The 22357-nt window shown below is 39.2% G+C and overlaps 2 protein-coding genes across 5 annotated transcripts in view; one reads left to right on the plus strand and one right to left on the minus strand.

Moving 5' to 3' along the window:
• Positions 1 to 22357, plus strand: part of dock1 (dedicator of cytokinesis 1) — a 562483-nt gene that overhangs the window by 255480 nt on the left and 284646 nt on the right. The gene's annotated exons all lie outside the window — the stretch shown is intronic.
• LOC125461825 (inhibitory synaptic factor 2A) overlaps positions 1 to 22357 on the minus strand; it is a 117586-nt gene that overhangs the window by 72408 nt on the left and 22821 nt on the right. The window lies entirely within an intron of this gene.

A 22357-nucleotide genomic window follows, 5' to 3' on the forward strand; every position in this document is an offset into this window, starting at 1 on the left:
TAGGTGAAGGAACTGGGAGAACAGGATGAAATCCTGGCAGGAAATTGGGTGGGAAGAATTTGTAGTGCAAGTAGCTATGGGAGTCAGTGACTTTGTAGTGGATGGCAGTGGATAGTTTATTTCCTGAAATGGAGACAGAGGTCAAGGAAAGGAAAGAATGTTGAAAGGGGAATTGGATAACCGTTTAAAATGTAAGAGGATATAGTTTGAGCAAGAAACTGATTGAACAGGTAACTTCAGTTGAACTGCAGCACGGGTAATAGGCAGAATTACCTGCTCATGCTGTAAATTTCATTGAGAATTTACAGGAGGTGTCCTATTGACTTCAGTATCTGCAGAGGGATCATTTCTCAGACTTCTCTGTTACTTGATCTTTGTTTCAAGGCGAGTGCAGAATTCCAGAATAGAGACAAACTTTTTTTAAGTGCTGTGGAATTTTGGTATGAGGTGATATTAGGTGCATCTTTTTTTAATCAGGAATGTTAAATAGGGAAATAGCTTGTTCTTTTTACAGAAGCTTAGGAAGACACAGCTTTGTCTAAATTTCTATAAGCATCTTGGTGATAATGCAGCAAACGTAGCATAAAAAATGATCTAGTGTAAAATAATAAAGATTGTAAACATTAATAGTTTATTAACTAGTAATCCTGCTGTGTAATACATCATTTTAAGTGCCCCTGTGAGTTTTATTATCCTTTCATCATTTTTCATCCCAAGCTGCAGTCAATATGATACCTGAGCGACATGAAGGAAGACATTCGGCATTACATATCTAATGTTTGATTTATAATTCAGTGCCCTTTTTATCTGGAATTGAATACTGCTCAGGTTATAATTTTGGTTCTTCTTATTGGACATTCTAACATGTTATCAATCCTGGCTATACTTGCATTTATTACCCATCCGTAGGGTATCCTTCAGAAAGTGATGGTGAGTTCCCTTCTTGGACTGTTGCAGTCTGCTTGGTGTAGGCAGACCCACAATCCTGTTAATGAGGGAGTTCCAAGACTTTAACTAAGCAATACTGAAGGGACAGTGCTATATTTCCAGATTATGATGGTGAGTGGCTTTGTGGGGAGATGGCATGTGATATTACTACATAGCAAATGCCCTTAAACGTCTAAATGCTGGTGGTCATGGGTTTGGAATGTACTGTCGAAGGAGCCCTGGTGAATTTCTGCAGTGCATTGTATAGACAACACAGACCAATGCCACTTAGTGACAGTGGTGGAACGAGCAAATGATTATGGATATGGTGGCAGTCAAGCAGGCTGTGTGTTCTGCATTCTAACAAACTTTTTGATGTAGTTGGAACTGTATTCATCTGAGCAAATGGACAGTATTTATTCAGAATCCAAACTTGTGCTTTGTAGATGATGGACAGGCTTTGGGGAAGCAGGAGCAGAGTTATTCGCCGTAAGATTCCTAACCTCTGTTATACTGTTGTAGACACATTATTCATATGGCTGGAACAGTACAGTTTCTTGTCAACGGTAACTCCCTGGAGGTTGATAATGGGGGATTCAGTGAGGGTAATGCCTTGGAATGTCAAGGGACAATAGTTGGATTCTCTCTTGTTTGTGATGTTCATTGCCTGGCATGGATGTTACTTGTCAGTCCAAGCCTGGATAATGTCCAGGTCTTGCTGCATTTGGGCATGTACTGTATTCGAGAAGTCGTGAATTGTGCTAAACATTGTGCAGTCTCTAGTGAATATCCCCATTTTCTGATTTTGTAATGGATGGAGGGTCATTCATGAAGCAACTGAAAATGGTTAGGCCAAGAAAATTACCCTGAAGGTAATGAAATTGGGTGGTTCTGGAAGCCCTGTACTTCATCACAACTGTCTGTTAATATTAAGTTTGTGTATATAAGCAAACCTGATTGTAGTTGACATGCACTAGATAATAGTGTAAGAATTGTTTATATTTATGTCTGGAAGATACTTTTGTTTATTAAATTTTCTGAGAATTCATAAAAATGCACATTGATAAAAATCTTCATTGTAAACTAATTTAGTCACTTTCAAAATGTCATCATATTTAAATGAATCACTAAGAATTGATTGTAAGTAGGATATCATGATTAACTTCAGTGTGCATATCTAATGAGACCAGGATTAAGTTTGGTTCAGAACATTGGTTATGATCCAGCCTGGTGTTTTGCATTTAAATTTAGGCAGCACAGTTAACAAAGCATATGTTGACTTGGAGAGGGTACAACATCAATCTAGAATTATACCTAAATTTAAATTTTGCTTGTGGTTTAAAGACTGAATAGAGATCCAATTAACAAGTTTAAAATATGCAAAGAAGCTCGTTTCTCTATTGGGCACGAGCCCAGAACATGAGACTTTTTAAAAAATTTGGAATATTCAGATCTTGCTGTATAGAATTTTGTATAAAGATCTAAAGCTTTTTCACTTGACAAATTCATGAGGATTTGCATGTTCATTCATACAGTTTGAATAGTTTTGAGATAGAAGCTCTGGTGTGTCTGTGATCTCATCTTGGAGAAGTAGCGAAGTGACTTCTGATAGAACAGACTTTTGCATGAATTTGTGGGTATCTTGATGCCATTTGTTGTAATCAAGTGAGCAGGTTGGTGGAAGCAACATCTGGTGTGGATGTCACTGAACGTTTGTCCCTGTGTTATCACCTGACACGATAATAGGTTTATTATTTAAGTCTCTCATGTTTAATCATTGAAAGAAATACACTCCTTTATATGCTATCTTATTATTGCAAAATACCTAAGAATGACGCATTAAAATCCTCTTGAAATGCTGTACATAGGTAAATTGTCTAGATACGTGATAATAATGGGGAAGTGAGGGATGATTTCCTTTATTGCTCACATGCTTCCTGCATTCACCCTTATGATTTTGATATCACTCTGATATGAGTGGAATGTTTGTGGGTTTGGGCCTAGCCTTGACTCAAACACAATTTGTTGTTAGAGATACTGATCCGAATTTTAAAGAATGGCATTCACAGTGTGATTTCACCACAGACCTTTTACGTGTCCCAGAATGCTATAGTTACGGTTAGAACTTTTAATTTGACTTTCTTGAGAAAGTGGAGTACACCTGATGTAGATGCCTTAAATAACAAGAGAGGATTCATGTTAGAGGTCAAATCGGGTCCCTTTTTTTAACAGTTCAGAATTTAGATGTCTCTTATAGTCTATAGAGAGAAGGTAAATAGGTGCAGAAATAGGGAAGGCAGGTGGATGTGTGAGGTGGTAGAATGGCAGGTGAATAGATGATGGATTAGATTGGTTGGTCAATTCTTATTTTTTACACTTTCCTTTTTATTAAAAATAAATCTACCTCTATGAAAGAGCTGTGAATGTTGAGCTGGCTGAATTTTGTCCATGACAAATTCATGACTCACTCCACTCATATTCTAAGTACCTCTTGCAGATTATGTGCAAGGCCCTTGGATTTCAGCTTTCCCACAGAGACAGACTGAACTGTGAAATGTGACTGTAAAACACTAATACAAACGCTAATGTCTGATGTAATTAACTTTTTCAGCCACCTTGATGAAGTGTCAAGCTTTCATTCACTCTATTCTCTAGGTTTTCTTTTGGCTTGTCAACCTCTTTGAAACTGTTGATTACTTCATTCAAGTTAGCAGGCAAGTTGCCAATATCACATTTCAACATGAGAGGTTCTTAATGTAGTTGCATCGTATTGTAAATTTTGATGCAGGATTTTAAAAATGGAAGTTTTCTTGCTATGAGACTTAGGGAGGCTTTCTTAATTCCTTGAAATGGAAATGATCTCGTAACTATGCTGCAGCAACTTACAGTTCAGAGTCTATTGAATGTGACTGTAACAAATCATAGCTGCAAAGTAGTACATAAATAACAAAGTGTGGAGCTGGATGAACACATCTGCAGTTCCCATTATCTCTGATACAATCATAAATAACAATGTGTCTGGCATGATACTATTTTCCTGCAGAATTGTAATAAGCTGTACGTGAATGTAAAATAGATGACTGATTTATAAAAAAAAAGTGAATAAACCTTTTACTTTGCGGAAAAATTGTGTCAACATTATGGCTTCAGATAAATTTTTAACTTCTACTTGAATGAAATAAACGACTTAAGGAAACCATGAATTTCAATATAATTATTTCATCCAGGTTGCTAGATGATCTTGATCTTATCCTTCTTAAATTACACCTAAAATTGGGCAGGATGCACTGTTTACGTTGATGTATAATTAGTTTCTGACTTTTTCATTCTGTATGTCGTGTTCATTAAACTCTCAAATCCATGAGCTTTATAAAATGGCTGCTTTAACCTGTTGTTTCAGTTCGAAAGATTTACATACAATTGTTGCCAGTTATCTATTCTTACACACAATTTAAAATTATAGCATTTTTTAAAAATATAATCTGCCTTTTGAACAGCAGCTGTCATGTTTTCTTGAAGTCCATTACTAGTTTCTTTATTTTCAAGTAATGATATAAAAGTAAACAATATTGAAATTGATATCAACCAGTATTGCCAAGTTCAAAACCATGTACAAAGAACAAAGAAACCTACAGCACAGGAACAGGCCCTTCGGCCCTTCAAGCCTGCGCCGATCAAGATCCTCTGTCTAACCTGTCATCTATTTTCTAACGGTCTCTGTCCATTTGCTCCCTGCCCATCCATGTACCTGTCCAAATATATCTTAAAAGATGCTAACGTGTCTGCGTCTACCACCTCCGCTGGCAATGCGTTCCAGGCACCCACCACCCTCTGTTTAAAGAACTTCCCACACATATCTCCCTTAAACTTTCCTCCTCTCACCTTGAACTCATGACCCCTAGTAATTGAGTCCCCCACTCTGGGGGGAAAAAGCTTTTTGCTATCCACCCTGTCTGTACCCCTCATGATTTTGTAGACCCCAATCAGGTCCCCCCTCAATCTCTGTCTTTCTAATGAAAGTAATCCTAATCTACTCAACCTCTCTTCATAGCTAGCATCCTCCATACCAGGCAACATCCTGGTGAACCTCCTCTGCACCCTCTCCAAAGCATCCACATCCTTTTGGTAATGTGGCGACCAGAACTGTACACAGTACTCCAAATGTGGCTGAATCAAAGTCCTATACAACTGCTACATGACCTGCCAACTCTTGTACTTAATACCCTGTCCAAGAAGGAAAGCATGCCATATGCCGCCTTGACCACCCTATTAACCTGCGTTGTCACCTTCAGAGAACAATGGCCGTGAACACCCAGATCTCTCTGTTCATCAATTTTCCCCAAGACTTTTCCATTTACTGTATAGTTCACCCTTGAATTTGATATTCCAAAATGCATCACCTTGCATTTGCCCGGATTGAACTCCAACTGCCACTTATCTGCCCAACTCTCCAGTCTATCTATATTCTGCTGTAATCTCTGACAGTCCCCTTCACTATCTGCTACTCCACCAATCTTAGTGTCATCTGCAAACTTGCTGATCAGACCGCCTACACCTTCCTCCAAATCATTTACATATTTCACAAACAACTGTGGTCCCAGCACAGATCCCTGTGGAACACCACTGGTCACAGGTCTCCAATTTGAGAAACTCCCTTCTACTAGTACTCTGTGTCTCCTGTTGCCTAGCCAGTTTTTTATCCATCTAGCTAGCACACCCTGGACATGTGACTTCACTTTCTCCATCAGCCTGCCATGGGGACCCTTATCAAACACCTTATTGAAGTCCATGTATATGACATCTACAGCCTTTCCCTCATCAATCAACTTTGTCACATCTTCAAAGAATTCTATTAAGTTGGTAAGACATAACCTTCCCTGCACAAAACCATGTTCCCTATCACTGATAAGCCCATTTTCTTCCAAATGGAAATAGATCCTATCCCTCAGTATCTTCTCCAGTAGCTTCCCAACCACTGACGTCAGGCTCACCGGTTGATAATTACCTGGATTATCCTTGCTGCCCTTCTTAAACAAGGGGACAACATTAGAAAGTCTCCAGTCCTCCGGGACCTCACCCATGTCTAAGGATGCTGCAAAGATATCTGTTAAGGCCCTCGCTATTTCCTCTCTCGCTTCCCTCAGTTCCCTGGGATAGATCCCATCGGGACTTGGGGACTTATCCACCTTAATGTACATCTCCCTCCAAACAAAAAACAACTCATCATTACAACTTAGGGTCTAGGCCCAAAACATTAGCCTTCCTGTTCCCTTGATGCTGCTTGGCCTGCTGTGTTCATCCAGCTGTACACCTTGTTATCTCTCAATCATTACAACGTGCTGTTTTGTATCCATGCTGCTATTGCCTACTTCATTCCATATACATCAAATTGGCTAAAAACTATAATATTGGATATTTCATCTGACGGTTTTTGTAAGTTTATATGCAGAACATCAACTGCAATGGCATATTCTGGCTGCTAATGTCAAGTTAGTTCAAGACAAGATTTTTCCCTTTTTTCTATGCTGACTCACCTATACTAATCCTTATCTGACTTACTTGAAGCAATCCTCTTATGCCAATACCCTCTCACCAATGGCTCTAAATATTTAAGTCATAACTTCATTCCTGAGACGCAGCTAGCTGTCCATGTGTGTGGGGTCAGGTGCACGCAAAACCTTTTCTTAGACTGTAACGTCAATTGCCCTGATTATGTGCAATTCAAAATGTAGGTGAAGATCTCAGGCAGGCAATGGAAACAACAAATTGCATTTATTTAGACCTTTAACGCATTCAAATATCCCAAGGTGTGTCTCAGGGGAATCGGAAAACACAATTTTACATCAAATTGTATACAGTAGTCAAAGATCTTCATCAACTTGGTCAAGAAATTGTTGAAAATTATGAAGTATTTATCATGGACATCCATGAAGCACTATGGTTCATCATTAGCAGCAGAATTGTACTCAAATGCAATGTGTAAACTCAAGATTTGGCTTATTCCCCAGTGTACCATTACTTATCAATCTTGGTTCAATGATGAGTGCAGGAAGGCATGCCTCAAATGAGGTATCAACCTGGTGAAGCTACAAAACAGGGCTTACACGTATGCCAAACAACATAAGCTGCAGCTGATTGAAAGATAATTGTTTCCAGAATGAACAGATCGTACTGAAGGTCTGCATTCTTGCCATGTCCACTGTGATTAGTAATGGACAAGTAATCATCTTATAATAACATAGAACACCAACGCTTCCTTGGAGGCACGGTGACAATGTTACCTAGCAGGGTGATGAAACGTTTTACAACAAACCCACTGGCTCGGCAAGCATGTTTACAACCTCATCCACAACCCGAGCTACAAATCGTTTTGAAAACCTTAAGAAAACATCTCACTGGAGGAGGTGGCTCTGCAAGTATCTGCATGCTCGATCATGGGGGAGCCATAAGTGAACAATTAGCACATCAGTGCAAAAATAAGGTTGAAGCATTTGCAACCATGTTCAACCAGAAGTGCAAAGTGGGTGATGCATCTCAGCGTTATCCAGAGAGCTCCAGTATCACAAATGCTACTTTTCAGCCACCTTGTCATTGTTGGAGATCAACCATCTCAGCTCCAGGACATTTGTGCAGGGGTTAGTGTTCCATGCTTAACCATCTTCAGCTCCTTCATCAATGACCTTCCTTTGATTATAATGTCAGAAATGGTCAAGCTTGCTGATGGTCGCTTAGTGTACAACACCATTTACGTCTCCTCAGAAACTGCAGCAGTCCTTGTCCAAATGCAGCAAGACCTCTGCTTTATCCAGGCTTGGGCTGACAAGTGGCAAGTAACATCCACGCCACATGACTGACAGGCAGTGATCATTTCCACTGAGAGAAAATCTGACCATTGTCCATTGACATTCACTGGCATTACCATCCCTGAATTTCCCTCTGTCAACATCCTGGGGTTCCCTTATCCGGAAACCTAACTGACCATTTAATAAGGTGGCTACAACAGCATGTCAGAAGCTAGGAATCCTACAGCTGGAAATCATTAGTCAATTTGCAGAATCAGTCAATAATTGCCAAATAAAGTTCAATGTGGGTAAATGTGAGGTACGATGTTTTAGTTTTGAAAATAGGGATATTAGTTATTGGAAATGCAAGTCTATGTGGGGACAAGTGAGTGGAGTCTAGGTGCGTCTAGAGAAACAAAGGATCTTAGGCTACAATTACATCACAGAATAATGAAGTCATAAAAAAAATTGTATTTCTCAAGGGATAGAATTAAAATGTATGAACGTTAAGTTAGACTTGTTTTGAATCGTTCTTAAACCAGATTTTGAGTAATGCATGCAGTTCTGGTGCCTAATCGTAAATAAGGAAGAGGGTAAATAGAAATAGTATAGAGAAGCCTTACAAGGACGTTGTAGATAGAAATGTGTGGATATATATGTCGTGAAAGGATTGACAGGCTCAGCCCTTTCTCTGTCCATTGAACATGGCTGAGGGTCCTATGGAGGTCATGAAAATTGTGAAAGCTTTTGTTAAGAGCAGATGTAGAGAGAATGTTTCCTGAGAGATGAACAGATCTCGAGATGATCACTACAAAATACATGCGACAATTCCAGGAAGGAATTCTTTATCAAAAGTACAATAAAGTGGAACTCTGTTACAGTAAGTGGTTGAAGAGAACAGCATGGATGTATTTCGGAAAAATGTTGGGAGATGTGCTTGGAGGATGGCAGTGATTATGTTGAAATATGTGACAAAGCTTGAGAGGAACAACATCAACTGAATGGTCTGTTACTGCGCTATATTTTTGATAATTCTAAATAAATATAACATCACGGTACATTGTTGTGGTATTTTGTTGATAATTGGATAAATGCAAATAATAGAAATCCTATTAAAACATGAAGATTGATGTGTGCAACTCATGAATTTTTTTGAAAGTGATTGAAATCGTTATCCAATGTGTGGAGATTATAGAATTCAGTTTATTTCTGTGTTGCAATACAAATTGATCCTTTTTGTATAAATGGAGAGATTGATGAATGCGCTCCTCTAACTTGAATTTCAATGTGTTTTGTAGCCAGAGCAGAATTTAAAGAAAACTGCACAAGCGTTTCACTATACTTAGATGAGCCATGACAATATACCTAGGTTTTTTAGTACGTTATACAATGTAATTGCAGTTTTATTAAATTCACCGACCAAAATGAAGTAAATATTGCCTTGGAAATATTACGTATAAACATGCGTGAAAAGATTTTTCATTATTATCAGTACTAAGGGAAACAGTGCCAGGTTCAGATGGGATTGATAAAAGCAGCTAATTACACTTGTCTTCCAACAGATCAATGAGGTCAGAGATGTTTGCTGAAATTGAGCATGTTGATTAAGTATATATGAAGTGTACTACTGATGTAACAGTTTGTTCCTATGAGATAAAATGTCTCCAAGCTAAAGTTCATGAAGAGATTGTGAAATATATTAAGAGATGCATCCTTTTTACATGCACAGCATTTATGGACTTTCTGCGACCTTTTTGATTGCTATATGTAAGTATAGTCATTCCTTCATATCCATGACATTCCTTTCAAGAGAATCCTGGTGAATGGTGAAATTTGTGAGTGTGGATTCATTAAAAATGGGTTAATGTGGTTAAAAATATTGAGGATATGCAATTTTTGCCCACTGATGTTGATTCATATTGTTAATTTTTGGTGCAGATAGGCGAATTCGTAACTTGTGATTTCACAGATACACAGGATTTACGACCTTGCATTTTCTGCAATCAGAGTCCTTCTCCTTTGGGTAGCTGACCTTGCATGTCAGAAGCTAGAGGGAGTTGGGATGGCTGGGAGAAGGGAAGAGAGTAAAGTAAAGTTTTTATTATCCGGCACCTACAGGACTTGATTGTGTGTTGATTGATCAAATATTCTGGATAATCAAGAGATTCACGTAATCAATGTAAAAACACTAATTAATAGAAATGGGGTTATACACGTCACCATTATAATATATTTACAACATAAATCACAAATAATAATGCAACTATTGCCTTAAATAAAACTTAGCGGCTGAAAGTCTTCTCACGCACCCTCAACTGAGTACATGGAAATTGCGGCAGTCACAGTATTTGACGAGAAATTAATGCGGGATTGAATCTACCACTGATACTTTGTGTGGCCCCTAAATTGAACAACAAGTATATTTACACTGATGTAAATAAATTTAAAAACTGATATTTCAGAACGTGAACTATGTGTTTTTCTGGTTTATCAAGAGTGCCAGTTCATAAGATGCTGGTTGAAGCAAAGTTTGCCAATATTATAATATGTCCCCAAGTATAAAGTTTGAAAATATACTGCAGTTACATTTGCAGTTAATTAACCTTAGGTTTTCCCCTCTGCAGATGCTGTCTGGCCTACTAATTCTAACAATTTGTTGTGCTTTGTTTCTTCATAGTTCTCTTTTGGAATTAAAAGGGATAGTTCACTATCAGGATAGAAAGCATTTAATCTTATGACATTATCAGATGTGTAACTTGAGTTTTCCCATGTTTTAATTTCCTTGAATCACCTCGTGACCCAAGTCCTTTATTTCTCTTTCCACAGTCCTGGCTCTATTTGTAAAATTATTTCTCCTTTTACCCTCTAACCCTCTTCCTCCTGCTATCTGCTTCCTTTCATTTCTCTCCTCTCAGGTATTTAGTGTTCCCAAATCTCTATTCAAATACTTCAGCATTTTTCAACTTTTCTACTCTTCAACTGCTACGACAAACTTGACTTCTTCCTCCATAAGCCTCCCCGTTGTGTGATTCTTGATATCCTTCAAGGGGCCCATTGAAACATATTGCTACTCCCTTGAGTAACATCATCATCTTCATCATTGTGCGGTTTCCACTCTTTCATCTGTTTTCAAGCCATCATCTCCAAGTTCACCTTGTGCACGAAACACATCTCTTGCTCGTTTGATCTTAGTTTGAGTATGCAGTCGACCATCCAACTTTCTTTCCTGTTTACGAGTTTTAAATGATGCTGTTAATTGTTTTCTTTCCTCAGATACTGTCTCTCCCTTCAAATTTTTTTACCATCACCTCTGTGAAAAAGCAATCCAAGCTTTGTGCCACTCTCCTTACAAACTAACTCCTCAAAGTCACAAATGACCTTGACAGTGGTAAACTGATTTTTCCTTGTGCTTCTTGATCTGCCTGCAGTTTTTGTCTGTTCATCATGTCATCTTCTTCAAATACCTCCTGCAGCTGAATACATATGAACAAAAAACAAGAGTAGGCCACTCAGTCCTTCAAGCCTGCTGCACCATTCAATAAGGTCATGACTGATACAATTTTAATCTCAATTCTACATTTCTGCATATACCCTTGATAAACAAGAATTTATCTGCCTCTGCCTCTGCCTATTGAAAAAGGGTGCTTTAAAAACATTCAACCTTCTGAGAAAAAATATTTTCTCATCTCTGTTTTAAATGGCACCCCCTTATTTTTAAAATATGACGCCTAGTTCTAGGTTCTCCTGTAAGAGGACATATGCTTTCCACATCTACCTAGTTGAGCTCTCTCAGGATCTTGTATATTTCAATTAATTCACCTCTGACTCTTGTAAACTCCAGATGATACAGGCCTAGCCTGTCTAGACTTCCTGAATAAAGTAGGTTCGCTCATTAGAGGCATCAGTCTAAAAGAAAACTTCTCTGAACAGCTTCCAGCGTATTAATATTCGTCCATGAATAAAGTGACTGGTGTTATGTATGGTACTGTCAAAGTGATCTCACCAAAGCCCTGTATAATTGAAGCATAACTTCTTATTCTTGTATTCAATTCTCTTCTCAATAAACTACAACATTCTATTAGCTTTCCTGATTGCATGCAGTACCTGCATATTAACCTTCTTTGATTCATGCTCTAGGACAGCAGATTTCTCTGCATCTCAGAACTTATTGTAATCTCTCAATATTTAGATGATGTGCTTCTTTTTTATTCTTTCTACCAAAATGAAACATTTCACAATTTTCTGCTTTGTGCTCCATTTACCAGATCTTTTATCTTTCGATTAATTTATTAATAACCCTTTGTACACTTCTTACGTCCGCTTCACATCTTACTTTCCTTCCTGTTTTTGTGTCATTAGCAAGTCTAGTAAGCATACACTGACCTACCTTGTGGTTACTGTTAAAGGGTCTGTACACTACTCATGTAAATGACCTCTTGCCTTCATTCTTCCTCACCTCGATCCAAAGGGCTGTATTTTAGTTCCCCGAATTAAGGTCACCCCCCTCTATTGTGCTAATATTGTCTTTAATTAAAAAAGCTACTGGTCCACTCCTTTCTCGCTTCCCAGTTCACTTGCCTATTCTGTAGCCATAAATAGAAAATTATCTGCAGTGGCTTCTCGTCATAGAATCATAGACTCATACAGCACAGAAACAGATCCTTCGATTCAGCCAGTCTATGCTGGCCATAGTCCCACCTGCCCATGCTTGGTCCAGAGGCATCCAAACGTTTCTTAGTCATGTACTTATCTAAATGACTTCCAAGCACTGCACCTGTACCTACATCCACCACTTACTCTGGAAGTTCATTCCGCACATACGCCACTTGAGTTTTTAAAATCTCTCTCCTCTAACCTTAAAAATAATATGCCTTCAAGTCTTGAAATCCATTGCCTGAGAGAAAAGACACCTGCCAATCATCTCACCTATGTCCCTCATAATTTTATAAACCTCTATAAGGTCACCCTTCAACTTCCTACATTCCAGTGGAAAAATTTCCCAGACTATCCTGCCTCTCTTTATAACTCAAACGCTCCATTCTTGGCAACATCTTGATAAATCTCTTCTGACCCCTTGCCAACTTAATAGTATCCTTCCTACAGTGAGGAGAACGGAATTACAGAAGAGGCCTTACCAAAGTCTTACACAACCTCAATCTAACGTCCCAACTTTGAAAATCAAGGATCTGAGCAATGAAGGCAAGCTTGCAAAATGCCTTCTTAACCCCTCACCCCACCACGATCTATATGTTATGCAAACGTCAAATAATTTATGTACTCAAACCCATAGGTCTCTCTGTTCCACGAGACTACCCAAGGCCCTCCTTTTAATTGTATACGTCCTGCCCTTGTTTGTTATACCACAATGCAATAACTCAAACTCCACCTGCCACTCCTTAGTCCATTGACCCAACTGATCAAGATCCCTTTTTCATCTAAGATAACTTTCTTCACTGTCTACTATACCACCAATGTTGTTGACATTTGCAAACTTATTTACCATTCCTTATTTATTCTCATCTAAACTATTTATATAAATGATTGATAAAAGTGGACACTGTGTTAATGGCTGTGGACCACCTCTGGCCACAGGTCCCCTGCTGTTAAACCAAATTTGTATTCAATTGGCAAACGCACCCTGAATCCCATGTGAACTAACCACTAATTAGTCTACGATGCAGAACCTTGTCAAGGGTTTTACTAAAGTCTAAACAATGTCTACCGCTCTGGCCTCATCAATTTTCCTGATTTACTTCCTCAAAAAAGCTCAATCAAGTTTGAGAGACACAATTTCCCTCACACAAAACCATGCTGCCTCTGCAAATGCATAACAGTCTTATCTTTCAGAATCACTTTGAATAACTTACTCACCACTGAAGTCAGACTGCCACTATACAAACTTTTAATATTGTGATAGTCCTAGTCAATGTTTGGAAAATTAAAATCACTTATTACAATCTTCTATTTGTTACATATGAGATCTCTCTCTATATTTGTTTCTCAATTTCTGTCTAACTATTTGGGGGTGTACAGTATAATCCCATCACGGTGATCATTCCTTTTCTATTTATAATTTCAACCCATATATTTCCACTGGACTATTTTTCAGAAATGTCTTCTCAAATTACAGCAGTAATATTTTTCTTCACCAGGAAGTTCACTCTGCTCCTGTTTTGCCTCTGTTTCTGTCCTCCTTGTGGCATCTGAAACCCAGAACATTGAGCTCTTGGTCCTCTTCATCTCTCAGCCAAGTTTCTGTGACAGATATAATGGCTATTCTTTGATTTGATTTGTTAATGTCACATGTACCTAGATATAGTGAAAAGTTTGATGTGCAAAGGCGGATCATACCATACAAAGATCATAGGATGATTGTGCAGAGCTAAGAATATAAAGTTATGGCTGCAAAGAAGATGCACAAAAACAAGATCAGTCATGAAAGTTGAGAGATCCATTCAGAATTCTAATAACAGTGTGGAAGAAGCTGTTCTTGAACCTGTTGGTAAGTGTGTTTAAGCTTTTGTATCTTCTGCCAGTAGGAAAAGGTTAGTAGAGATTATAACTGGGGTGGGAAGGGTTTTGATGTTGGCTGCCATTCCAAGGCAGCGAGAAGTCTAGATCGTCAATGGCTGGAAGATTGGCTTGTATGACCCATAACTGGGCTGTGCTTACCACTCTATTTAGTTTCTTAATGTCCTAGGCAGAGCAGTTGCCATATCAATGATATATTCATGTAGCATGCTTTCTATCATGCATCTGTAAAAGCGATGAGAGCTCTTACGGACATGCCAAATTTCCTTAGCCACTTAAGGAAAAAGAGGCTCTGTCGTGCCCCTTGACTGTTGCATCAATGGGGATGGTGCGGGGCAGATCCTTGGCAAATTGCAAGGGATCAAGGCAGACTGTGAGGCTAGAGTTGATACAAGCCATGACTAACCACTCGAAGCATTTCATAATTAAGGAGGTTACTACCACTGAGCTGTAATCATTGAGGCACATTGCATGTGTTTTCTTTGGTACTGGGATGATGGTGGTATTCCTGAAGTAGGTGGGGACTTCAGATTGTAGCAAAGAGAGGTTAAAGATGTCAACAAATACTCTGTGAGCTGGTCTGCACAGGATCTGAGTGCATCTGGATCAGTAACTTACCGTGAGTTCACCCTCAAGAAGATCAATCTGATATTCACAGCAGTGACTGGGGGAACAGTTGCATCCAGGGCTGTTGGGACAGGTAACACTGCTTCACTGACCGTATGTTTGAACTGAACATAAAATGCATTACATTATAGCCATTATGCCATGTCGGCTTTGCCACAAACAACAGCTGTCTGTGTTGTTAGTTTGGGTCTCCAACTTAATCTGGTATTGTTTCTTGGCATCTCTAATAGTCCCACGGAGGTCGTATGTGGATTTCCTGTAAAGGTCAAGGTTGCCTGACTTGAACATTGGACACCAGGTCTTCAGTAGGCAGTGGATTTCCAGGTTTATCCATGGGCTTTTGGTTGGGGAACATATAGATTGACTTCTTTGGCACACAGTCCTCTACACACTTGCTAATGAAGTCTGTGATGGTGGTGGCATACTTATGTAGGTTGGCTGCTGAATTGTTGAATATGAACCATTCTGCCAGTTCCAAGGAGTCCTGCAGAAGCTCTTCAGCTGCGTCAGACCAGCACTGTACTCCTCTCCACACTCTTACATTGCTGGCTCTGATGTGCCCCCCCCAAAGTACTTTCCCTTCATTTTTCACACTTACATGATTCTTCTCAATGACATCTTCCTTAGAAAAAGCGTCAGTTTCTACATTTACACTGACAAACCATTTGATCTCACCAGCCACCCCCTCAGCTGTTTCTAAGTTGGTTGATTGCTTGTTGAGATCTAGTACTGGATGAGTAGAAATTTACAACATCTACAATTCAGGACTACCAAAGTATTCTCTTCATTCCATTACAAAACACCATTTTCTAGTCACTAACTCCCTCCTCTTCCCTGGCAACTTTCGAAACAGATCAGAATGTTCTCCATTTTTGTTATACTTCTTGCCAAATTGAGGTTCTGATCTCATTACTGTTCCATCTCTACAACTGTGCCAATTTCCATGACAAAAATGAATACAGTTATTCCAACTATTACAGAGAATAAAGGAAGATTTTTTGAGCAATTGTACTTTTTTTTTCCCCCGCTCACTAGTTCAAAGAGTAATTTAATTTTCCAATTCACCTTATTCATGCACCAGTAGAGAGACAAATTCAATGTACAGGGAAATGTTTCATAGGCAGAATTAAAGTAAAGAAGAAATGAATATTTTTAGCAAACATTCTGAATGGATAAAAGAGGGATGGGATGGATCAAAATTTATATAAAATGAATAACTGGATCCTGCAGAACTGAAACAGAAACTGAAATTTCTGGGAAAAGTTAGCAGGTCTGGTAACATCTGTTAGAAGAAAGCAATGTAAATGTTTTGAATCCAGGACACTCCTCCAGAACTGTCAGCACTGGGAAAAGCTGGTATTTATGCTGAAGTTGAATCATCTCATGGGTGCAGAGGAGCTCAGAATGGGAGAGGTGAGTGGAAATGGAGCCCAGAGAGAGAGGATATAAAAAGGGGTAGGTAAACAAGGACAGTATGGCTAGCAAGAAGAGCTCAATAAGTGATAATAAGAACTAAGTGAGAAAATGAGTAAGCTGTATTGAATGCAGCCTTTATAATGCGACAGTTGGCGTATGAGTACGTGAGAAGGGTGATTGCACTAAAAGCAACCTTTGTCATTAATAGCACCATGTATGGGGTGGATTAAAAAAACCGTGGACGGACAGAATCAAGCTCTAACATTATTGAATTCAAACTAGAGTCCTAGAGGCTGAAGCATCCCCAAACAGAAAATGGGGTGCTGTACTTTGACCTTGCGCTGAAGCTTGCTAGAACATAGCAGTAGGTCTGCGACAGAAATGTTAACCAGAAACACTGGTTCGTTAAAGTAGCAGGTACCTTGAAGCTTGGGGTAATTTTTGCTGATAGAACGTAGGTGTTCTGCAATACCTCATTTGCATTTCTCCTCTCCAGCATAGAGGAGACCATATTGTGAATAGTAAAAACAGTAGACTAGGTTGAGTGAAGTACACGTAAATCACTGTTTCACCTGGGAGGTATATCAGGCGTCTTAGATAGTGAGGAGGTAAGTGGGCACGCATTGTACCTTCTGTAGTTGGAGAGAAAGACCCTCTGGTGGTGTGGGGAGGAATTGGGAATGGAGGAGGAGTGGACCAGAGTGTCCCAGAGAGAACGGTCCCTGCGGAAGGGAGGGAAAAATATTTGGCTGTGGCATCCCATCTGATATGGTAGAAATTACATCTTCCAATCCTTTATTGCAAAGGCTTGTAATATGGTAACATAAGGACTGGGGAACCCTACCGTTTTTGTGGAATGAAGGAAAGGAGTGAGACTCAATTTTAGGAGATGTATTAAATGTTGTTATGGCGCTGTTGACCATGATAGTGGATAATTGTTGTTTGAGAAACAAAAGTGAACATCTGTGAGGACCCTGCAGAAGGCAGCATCATCAGTGTTTAGTTTACAGTCTTGTGGTGTCTGATGTCTTGCATCAGACTGATATTTCTGCACATTTGCTCTCTCAAATTAAAACTATGACATACACTATTTCACAGGGTCTGGCAAAAAAAAAATGTGGCTAGAAAGGGACTTTGCAGCCAATCAAATCGGATGTCTTCACTCCACAGCTTCCATTGCTTGCTTGGAAGTTGGGACCCTGTTGCTCATAGCTAAGGTTATAGACTATAGTTTGGAAAATCCAGGGCTAGAAGCTCTAAAAGTGGGGAATCCTTTGTAAAGTGGACCTGTGTTTTCCTTGCAGCATGTATGAGGAAGGCAGTGGGAAGCCACCTTGTGTTCTTTCCTCTCATCATTGTTCAATATTGAAAGTGGGCAGCCCTTATGGGTGACTGAAAAGGCATGGCACACAACTACGAGGCCTGCAGAAGTGAGCAGAGAACTTGTGTGTCCTCGGACTGATTACCACTAAAAACCCTCAAAATCCACCAGCTTACCAGAGCACGGGATTGACTTTTCATAGCCCATCATACAAAGCTCTTTTTCCATTGCACAGCAGATAAATAATTGGAAGGTAGTAACTTTGTAATGCGTTTTAAAGAATGTCCCGCTTTCTCTAATTCCCCAGTCACCTTATCCTAGCATAGATTAGGTATTCATAACAGGCCAAAGAACTGCACTGTATATGTTTATACTAGGGAAAGTACTGATCATTTTCATGAATGGACTTGAGCACATTTTGGTTAACATTTTTCAATAAAATAATTTGTTTGACTTTTTCACTCTGAATGCACTGTTTGTTTACCCCAGTCTAAATCTATTTGCAACCAGCTGTAAATTCAGATTGGAAGTTTGTGACCAATGGTGTGCTGCAAATCTCGGTGCTGGGCTCACTGCTTTTTCTCATTTGTATAAATGATTTAGATTTGAATAAAGGAGGTATAGTAAGAAAGTTTGCAGCTAGCAGTGAAATTGGTGATGTTGTGGACAGCGAAGGTCGTTACTTCAGAGTACAATGGGACTTTGAAAAGATGGGTCGATGAGTCGCAATGACATTTAATTTGGATAAATGTGAGGTGCTGCATTTTGGTACAACAAATCAGGGCAGGGCTTGTACACTTAAAAATAGGGTCGTGGAGAATGTTGATGAACAGAGAGACCTTGGAATACTGGTTCACTTTCTTGAAAGCAGAGTCCTAGGTAGACAGGATAATAAAGAATCTGTTTGGTACACTTGCCTTTTATTGGTCACTGCATTGAGTACAAGAGTTGGGAGGGCACTAGTTAGGCCACTATTGGAATACTGCCTGCACTTCTGGTCTCCCTGCTATAGGAATGATGTTGTGAAACTTGAAAGGGTTCTGGAAAGATTTACAATGTTGCCAGCATTAGAGGGTTTGAGCTATACTGAGAGGCTGAATAGGCTGGGGGTATTTACACTGGAGCCTTGGAGGCTGAGGGGTGACTTTACAGAAGTTTATAAAATCATGAAGGGCATGGATAGGATGAATAGTCAAGGTCTTTTCCCCATGCTAAGTTGAGTCCACTCTAGAGGCCATAGGGTTATACTGTCATTGAGGTAGACAGCATGGAAACAGACCCTTCAGTTCAACTCATCCACAACGACTGGATATCCTATATGTATCTAGTCCCATTTGCCAACATTTGGCTTGTATCCTTCTAAACCCTTTCTATTCATATACCCATCCTGATGCTGTTTAAATGTTGTAATTATCCCAGCCTCCTCCACTTCTCTGGAAGCTCATTCCATACATGCACCACCCCACTGCATGAAAAAAAATGCCCTTTAGGTGCCTTTTGATTCTCCTTGGCCCATTGACCCATATGATCTGAGGTAACCTTCTCTTATCCACTATCACCTCTAATTTTAGTGTCATCTGCAAACTTACTAACCATACCTCCCACGTTCACATCTAAATCATTTCTACAAATGTCAAAAAGCAGCAGACCCAGTACCAATCTTTATGGCACACCATTTGTCACAGGCCTCCAGACTGTGAAGCAACGCTCCACCACCACTCTCTGCCTTCTATTTTCGAGCCAGCTTTGTATCCAAGTGGTTAGTTCTCCCAGTATTCCATGTGATCTGACCTTGCTAACCTGTCCACCATATGGAACTTTATCAAATGCCTTAGTGAAGTCCATATAGATAATGTGCACCACTTTTCTTCATCAGTGTTCTTCTTCACATCTTCAAAAAGCTCAATCAAGTTGGTGAGACACTATTTCCCATGCACAGAGCCATGTTGACTTCACTAGTGTTACATCTTGACACCCATAAACAAAGTCCGATCTGTCCTGACTGTCGTTTCTGTTGGTTAGCCAGTTGTCTATCCTCGGTAATAAACTATCCCAAACCCCATGTGATCTTATTCAATGTATCCGCCTTATCAAAAGCCTTCTGGAAGTCAAGATATACTACATTGAAAGGATCCCCATTATCCCACATTGCTTGTTCCATCTTTGAAGAACTCAAATTAGTCAAATATGATTTACTTATTCCATACCGACTGTGATGGATTACAGTTTAAATGACCTGTTACTACTACTTTCAGAATGGATTCTACCAATTTCCCAATGACATGGTAAACAAATTGGTCATTAGATCTCTACTTACTGCCTGTCTCACTTTTTGAATAAGAGTGTTACTTTAGCATTTTGTCAATTTCTGGATTGACTACTTGCTAATTAAAATATTGTCTGCAAATGAGTTTTGAATTTACTAGGCTTTAAATGAATGGGACATTTTTGTTTCTCTTGTCTTAACAAGAACAAATTATTTATGTAGCTCAAGAGTATAGTGCAATCCCTTCCTTCATAATTCTGAGAACATCAAATCACTCCCTCCAGCCATCGATCATTTAGATTGCTGTCAAATGTACCCTGTCAAGAACTTTTTTTGGTACTCTGAAACTAACTCTAAGCAGTATTTTAGGTGGCATCACGCTAATGATTTATGAAGTAACAAGATTACCTCATAATCCCTGCTCAATATCGATTTTGAAAGCTACCTCAACAACATTGCCTGAAAATGGTGAGAAAGGCATTCCATAAATTGACTATGTCCTCCCACTTCCATGGTATTTGACCAGTGACGGAGAAGATGAAGAATGACTAAGTGAATAATTGAGGGTTCCTTGTTGCTGTTTCCATTTTATCAGGGGTGTATGTGTTCTCTGTCATGTAGGGAGATCACTTGGTGAACCCAAGAATTCTTCATAATCAAGTGCGCTGTGGCCCATGCAGGAGCTTTCAGATAACAATATATACCCTCACTACTATATTCCTTGTCCTCAGACACCCTTACCAAAACCTGCCTGATGATCCCAGATTCTGTTTTTCCAATGGAATGGTGATAAAAAGTTCCAGTTGTCTGGAAGCTCTTGAAGGTTGACCTGTGTGGGTTTCAAAGGACATGAGCGCTGATGTCAATTAATTGGATGCTAGTTTGGTCTAAAATGTGATTGGGTGGTGCTTAGTCAAATTGCAGTACATAGTTGCCTAAATTTTCAGCTCATTCCTGGGGACTCTGGCACTGTGACTGAAATCAGTCCATCATTTAGCTCAATCTCGAGGTAAATATTTGCTTATTTCGGCTGTCTAGAAGTTCACTGAGTCCTGGGGATTGTGGGTCCCTACCTGGGTGACCTATGCATCATTCTACAATGATGTCCTGTAGAAATCCAGGAGGACAAAGCCCATTAGGCTACCTGTGTGGTGAATCATTTTAAGTCTGGAGTGAATCATAATTAAGTCTGCATGATGCCACTTAAAGTAGCCTTGTGAACTAATTTCTTCCCTGAGTCACTTATGGCTCACAGTATGCACTCTTAGATGTGCTACCAATGGAATAACATGCAAAGGATTAACAGTACCTCTTTATTAACGCACCTAGTACGGACTAGAGTGGCCAGATTATATTTATAATTAATTTGAAATGCAGTAAAACCACACTGTCAGGTTGTTACATTAAGCAACAACAAGCTTTATTTAGATCATTACACTAGTACAAAAAACAGATAATGAGATGGATTGAATTCATGAAGCGCAAAATTAATTTTGGCAGAACATATTTCTTACACTATTTGATGTTTTGAGAGCCTTTTGGCACCACATCTTTGATTTTACAGTGTGTTGATTCTTTGTGGGTGAGGAGACATTCCGACACATCGCACAACACTGAAGTACAGAAATTATGGATTTTCTCGTCAGGGCAAGTCCTAGCCACATGAATTGGGCCTATCATTTAAAAGATGTATCATTCCACCATCAACTGTTAATATGCACTGGCCACTGCAGAGAGGGCCCAAAGCTCATCAGCTGCAGTCTTGACACTGCAGAGCACTCACCCACCACTAATAAAACGTCATCAATGGCAGGAAGCTCTTAATTGTCCACTGAAGTAGTACATATGGCCTCTAGGTGTGAGGATCATCCTCACTTATTATTGCCAAAGGTAAAATGCTGTTCTAGTGGGATGACATGGACAACTACAAACTCTGCCTTCTCTTACCAGAGGAAGAGCACCTATTCAAGGTATTCACAAACATTGGATATTCAACAACTTTATCCCAAGACAATATGCTTCGCCCAAAATTCTCTGTTCTTCTAAAATTCTGCTTGTACATGGCATCAAGCTGGTACAGCCAACTTGACTTGATTAGGAATTAATGTCCAGACATTATCAGTACTGCCATATTCCAAACTGAAAATGTGAACTCACAAAACCATATTATAAGTTTTTCATTATTGAATTGAATTAAATTAGCTTCATTGTCACAGGTACTCAAATGACTACAGCGGAAAGTTTACAATTTGCCACTTAAAGCGCCATTTTAGGTATAAATTGCCACGATACAGATTCTTCAGTGCATGTTCTTATAGTAAAAAAAAGAAAAATAAAGAAATAAAATGTCCAGCATTGCAGATTGTAGGATTAGAAAATAGAGAAATATAAAGTTCAGAACAATGGCCCTTATATCTCCCTACTCATTTAAAAAGTGTTACATTTTTAATGTGCGATTGAATCAGTGCAGATAAAAATCAAATTACT

This window comes from Stegostoma tigrinum, chromosome 20 (genome assembly GCF_030684315.1).
Source record: "Stegostoma tigrinum isolate sSteTig4 chromosome 20, sSteTig4.hap1, whole genome shotgun sequence".
In the NCBI taxonomy this organism is placed as follows: Eukaryota; Metazoa; Chordata; class Chondrichthyes; order Orectolobiformes; family Stegostomatidae; genus Stegostoma; species Stegostoma tigrinum.